This window comes from Drosophila willistoni (genome assembly GCF_018902025.1).
Source record: "Drosophila willistoni isolate 14030-0811.24 chromosome 2L unlocalized genomic scaffold, UCI_dwil_1.1 Seg196, whole genome shotgun sequence".
Classification (NCBI taxonomy): domain Eukaryota; kingdom Metazoa; phylum Arthropoda; class Insecta; order Diptera; family Drosophilidae; genus Drosophila; species Drosophila willistoni.
Window position 1 is genome coordinate 3,036,151 of NW_025814048.1, and position 6,000 is coordinate 3,042,150.

Here is a 6,000-nt window from a genome sequence, read left to right on the forward strand (position 1 = left end):
GCGTTCAGTTTTGCTCTACTTGTGGTTGTCTGTCTTCCGCAACAAACAAACTTGTCAGCTGACCCGGAGGAGATAAATATTTGCACAAATTTACAACAAATATCGATGGAATCTTTGAGATATATCAAAGGGAAAAAGGTTTTGAGAAAACTACTCAAGCGAAACGGAACGTAGGGTCTTACTCACCAAACCCTTTAAAAAGGGTTTGAATCTAAAAATAATAAGAAGAGAAATCGATACAATTTTTAGAGTTTTATGGACTCGAGCGTTTAGCATAGCTTTGGGGGATGCGAATTGAACCCTTTATTATCTTTTTAGTTTCAAAGTGTTCAAAAATTACTTAGAACCTGCAGTAAAAAGGTGCCATAAGATACTGAGAAGTATAATAATCTTAATCTCAGTCTTAATCTTAATCCCATGTAATCTGTAAATGCCAAAATTGCATACAGTACTGGGAATATGTAGTTAGACCTATTCTGAGAACTGTAAATACCGCCCGTTATTTCACATTCAATCCTTAATTTAAAGCTTTGAAATCTAAGAATTTAAAGATTGGAACCTTAAGAATTTAAAGGAGTTCCAAAGATACAAGGAAATCTATCCTTCTCCTTCTTCTTCAAAATCCTAATAGAAATGGAAAAACTACTAAGCCATAATTTAACCTCCAATGAACCTCTACCCATAGTTTGCTTCTCTCCCACTCTAATGCCACTAATCGTAAGTAGCCTAAGTACATTTGCATTAAGTAAGCAATAGAAACGATTAGCCTAAGGCAACAGCAGCAAATGGAGCAAATGTTAAAATTGTAAAGATATGGAAACGATTTAGAATATGAATGTCATTAATTAAACCACAAATGATATCCAAATGGTTGTAGTCTTCTTGTGTGTCGCCTTCTGTTGTCCATAAAATGTCACGCGCCTCCAACTAGTCCCCTGCTCTCCCCCCCGTTCTAACAGGCAGAGTGTATTGTCAGTTTTTCAGTAAACTTTATGACAGGCAGGAAGTCACGATTTTACGTATTTTTCTGTCTTCTTCGTGAATGGTGAACTTGGAGTTCCATTTGGTGTGGTAATCCAGTGGATAATAGTGTCAGATTTTCAGAGACTCTAGTCTTTTGTGTCTCGCCTTTGTTTGTGTGTCCATAGATTGAGTTTATGTGTGGCAATTTCTTGAGCTTTTTCTAACGCTTAATTAAAATTTAAGTGGATTTTCTTAAAACTAAATTGAAAAGGCAAAAGTTTTTTTACGATTAGCTAAATGAATTTTTATTTTACATTAAATTGAAAGCATGCGGCAGATCTATATATACCACACACACACACACACACAGAGAGAGTAGTTTATTTATTTGCTAGAGAGAAGGAGGAGGAGGAGGAGGAGGAGGAGGAGGAGGAGGAGGAGGAGGAGGAGGAGGAGGAGGAGGAGGAGGAGGGTTGCGCCTGCGTGAAGCGTGCCTCTTGTGAGTCAAAGTTGTTGACGATCGTTACGAGGGGGTTGCTTGACACACTCCTCGTAATCGGTGTGTGTGTGTGTGTGTGTGTCTCTAGCTTAGCTTTTGGAAATTGGTCTAATGAACTCTTTGGCAAGGGTTGCTAAGCCAATTGCGCAGCTAGTTTACATTTTATTCCAGTTTATTGCGTAGTTTTTTGAACAGCTGCCTAGACGAAAGAAAGAAAGGACATGGGCGTAGCTAGGAAGAAACAACTTTTTAGTAACTAAATCGAGGCAATAGCAATAGAATGAGGGAATCTTTTCCCAAAAACAATATTTCATCTTTTTAATTCCAAAAATTTGGAAATCTACAATGAATTCTTAAGTAAGAATAGCTAAGTAGCTAGAATTAAAGTTCTCTATCCAATTGTTTATTTAAGTTTAATCACTTAATCTGAGCCAGTTTTCAGTCACATTTGTTTGGGTTACCTAAATCCAAATGAATTGTAGGTATTATTCTATAAATTTATATTATGAACAATTCGTTGGATGGTTCTCTTATTTGTTTAAAAGCTTGTTCCAGGTATTCCATAGCTGTAACTTAATTACTTCTAAGGACATTTTCCGCTAAACTGCATTCTCCGCATTTTTTGTCTCCATTTCTCATCATATTGCATATCCCTTACTCATTGTTACTTTCAAATCGAGAGAACGAGAGCAGTTTACTGATAGAGCGATTCTTCCAGTTCTTCCAGCGAGAAACTTAATAGAGAAATAAGGTATTTTCACATTTACTCTTCTTCTTCTTTGGCGCTTATCAATGATGTACATATATATGTCACATGAGAGATACTTAGAGAATAAGCTATTTTTAAACTTTTCTTGTTCTAAGCTAATCTTAAGAGATTAGCTAAAAGGAAGAGAGACCGAGGCTGACTCTCCTAGAATTTTTCCACACTCTGGCTTAAGGGGAATACGCATCTGAGAGGGAGGGTATCAGGTGTTGGGTGTTGGACCTCTCCGAGTGGTTGTCGGCGTCTCTATGTGTAGTCTAATCTAAGAGACACTGAGTAATTAAGTAATAACTAAGTTATTGGTGTTGTTATATTCTTGAAAATTATAATCCGCCAATTAGAAACCGATCTTCGGAAACTCATACTAATTGTATACCCTTAAATTTACCAAAGAGTTGATCCTCTTCCATGTTTAGGTTTGCACAACATAGTTTACTGATTCATTTATAGAAAAATTATTTAAAGAAAAAATTAGGTCTACCTTATATCGTCAGGAATAATTATTATAATATATCAATATTTATTTGTTTAAAATATATTTTAAACATTATTTTGTACTATTCTAATTGTAAGTTATTTTCTCCTATATTTAAGGTAATTTTTGGCATTATTTTTTGCTCAACCTAAATTTATGTAAATTTTTCCCTTTTGTAGTTTCTCTGTTTCTTCTCTTGCGCTTCTCTTTATGATTCATCTGTCAAATGTTCCGCATCATCATCATCATCATCGTCAGCAGCAACTGTCGAAGGCTGGAAACGACGCACCCATCCTACATCATGTGGATATAGAAAACGCAAAAAAAAAACCAAAATGTAGCTTGTTTCAATTTAGAAAACATCTGTTTAATCAGTCATCGCCCTGAAGAGCACCAACTCTTCTTCTTCTTTGGCGCTTATCAATGATGTACATATATATGTCACATGAGAGATACTTAGAGAATAAGCTATTTTTAAACTTTTCTTGTTCTAAGCTAATCTTAAGAGATTAGCTAAAAGGAAGAGAGACCGAGGCTGACTCTCCTAGAATTTTTCCACACTCTGGCTTAAGGGGAATACGCATCTGAGAGGGAGGGTATCAGGTGTTGGGTGTTGGACCTCTCCGAGTGGTTGTCGGCGTCTCTATGTGTAGTCTAATCTAAGAGACACTGAGTAATTAAGTAATAACTAAGTTATTGGTGTTGTTATATTCTTGAAAATTATAATCCGCCAATTAGAAACCGATCTTCGGAAACTCATACTAATTGTATACCCTTAAATTTACCAAAGAGTTGATCCTCTTCCATGTTTAGGTTTGCACAACATAGTTTACTGATTCATTTATAGAAAAATTATTTAAAGAAAAAATTAGGTCTACCTTATATCGTCAGGAATAATTATTATAATATATCAATATTTATTTGTTTAAAATATATTTTAAACATTATTTTGTACTATTCTAATTGTAAGTTATTTTCTCCTATATTTAAGGTAATTTTTGGCATTATTTTTTGCTCAACCTAAATTTATGTAAATTTTTCCCTTTTGTAGTTTCTCTGTTTCTTCTCTTGCGCTTCTCTTTATGATTCATCTGTCAAATGTTCCGCATCATCATCATCATCATCGTCAGCAGCAACTGTCGAAGGCTGGAAACGACGCACCCATCCTACATCATGTGGATATAGAAAACGCAAAAAAAAAACCAAAATGTAGCTTGTTTCAATTTAGAAAACATCTGTTTAATCAGTCATCGCCCTGAAGAGCACCAAAGAACCCCCTCCCCCATTGCGTCCTATGTATATTGCCCCTCCTCTACTTAATACAATGTTTTATAGCATCTAGCCACCCCATAAACCCCGATCCCTGTCCTGTCCGGTCCTATGCCATATAATCGCGTGGTAAAATCAACGAATCAAAAATTCTGGCATTACTCATTCCGGTTGTTGTTGTTTTTTTTTTGTTTTTTTTGCCTTTGTGTGTCTGGTAACTAAAAATTGGGGTGACGAGACGCCGATATTTTTTTCTTTTTTTGCCATTTACTGCAGTCAAACATTGTTGTTGTTGTTGCGGTTGTTGAGGTTGTCCAAGTGCAGTGGCCCAAAGCAGGGTCGACCATTGTCCAGTTCCCAGACTCAAAAGGGAGTCTAATTGAGATTCAAGTGCATAAAAGAATAAAACTCTTTACATACCAACCAAAAATACAAAAAGGTTAAATCAATATTGAAATATTTGCAAATAAAGAAGAAACGGAGAAATCTCAACCTGCTGCAGACACAAAAAGGGAAATGACACATGGCACTTGGCCAAAAAATCGACAAGAAAGAAGGAACAGCGCCTAGCAACACGGGATATTCCATATCCTGTAAAGATGTCTTCAACTAGAAGAAGAAGAGGGAACGGAGAAGAGAGGCAACGAAGGCGCAACACTTGCAAAATCAAAAATAAAAAGGCCAAACAGAGCGGTTTTCGAAGGCAGCTGCAAGGGATTTCAGAGAAGTCTTTTCAAATAACAGAGGGTTGCTCACATACACACACAGACGCCCGCAGGGACACAGAGATTCTCGACGTATGTGTGCCACATGGAAAACTGCAAAGGATTTTACAAAATAAGGATGCTACAAAAATGAAAGAGGCCTTAGGTAGGTAGAGGGAAAAACTACCTGACAGTGAGAAGGACAAAGGACCCAGGAACACAACCAGCAGCATCATCAGGACACAGGTTGCACACACACACACACACTCAGCCACACACAGAGACACTCAAAAACAGAGTTGCTTTTTGTGCAAATCGCAGAGCGCATGCGCCGAAAAAAAATTTACTGAAAATAATCGCAATTACTTGAAGCGAATTTCCAAATGCAATTTTATCAATGAAATTTTAGGCAAAAGTTGGCAACTTTTTGGCCAAAACCAAAAGCAAAAGTTCAACTAATATTATAAACTCTCTTACTACCAATTAATGGGCCAAAATTTGTAGTATTTCCATTAAACAAACACTTTATGTTCATATTGTCACACCCTGTTTGCCTGTATGTGTGCCCCTTTAAGGATTTCCGCAATAGAAAATCAATGAGAATATCAAAGAAAACTTAAGAAATAATTGAAATTTACAATAACTTCATCAATTATTAGTTAATAAAACTAGTCAAAACGTTAATTCCTTGTCAGGCAAGCGGAGGGGGGAAAGTGGGCGTGGGCAAAACACATACACACACACGCACACATACAGACAGGAGCACAAAGAAAGTTGCCAGACACTGGCAAAAAATCGTGCCAAAAAACATTTTGCATTACCTTTCCGATTTGGCTATATAAAGTTTATGAAAATTAATATTTGTTTTTATTATTATTTGTATTTGTTTATAACACTGGCAACAAAGTGCTAAGTGTAGAGCAGGGGGGTATGTAACAGGGTGCCACTAATCCACAGGGGTGGCGACTCTGAATACAAAAACTCTGCCTCACTTACACTCACTCACTAATACACAGACACGCAGACAATGCTGCTGACTTTTTTACTCTGCTTTTTTCTTGTTGTCGTTATATTCTTTAGCTTTTCGTTTATTTATTATTATTTATAAATTTTTATTATTGAGACGCGCGCTCCCTCGCTCGCTCGTTTGTACGACGTCCCACCACCGAATTCAACCGGTTTGCGGGGGTGTTCCGTATTCGCATACACTAACACTCACACGCACACAAACAAACGCACGCTACAAAACGCCGACGACACAGACGCAGAAACTCCGTCACGACACGACAATTCGTTCGAACACCGCTTAGCTCAACGGTCGAAA

At 37.0% G+C, this 6,000-nt stretch overlaps 1 protein-coding gene across 50 annotated transcripts in view; it reads right to left on the minus strand.

Moving 5' to 3' along the window:
* LOC6640097 (Down syndrome cell adhesion molecule-like protein Dscam2) overlaps positions 1-6,000 on the minus strand; it is a 68,835-nt gene extending 62,835 nt beyond the window's left edge. For all 50 annotated transcript variants that reach the window (XM_047010030.1, XM_047010046.1, XM_047010038.1 and 47 more), the window contains exon 1: positions 5,498-6,000. The gene's annotated coding sequence lies outside the window, so the exon portion shown is untranslated. The remainder of the gene's footprint in view (positions 1-5,497) is intronic.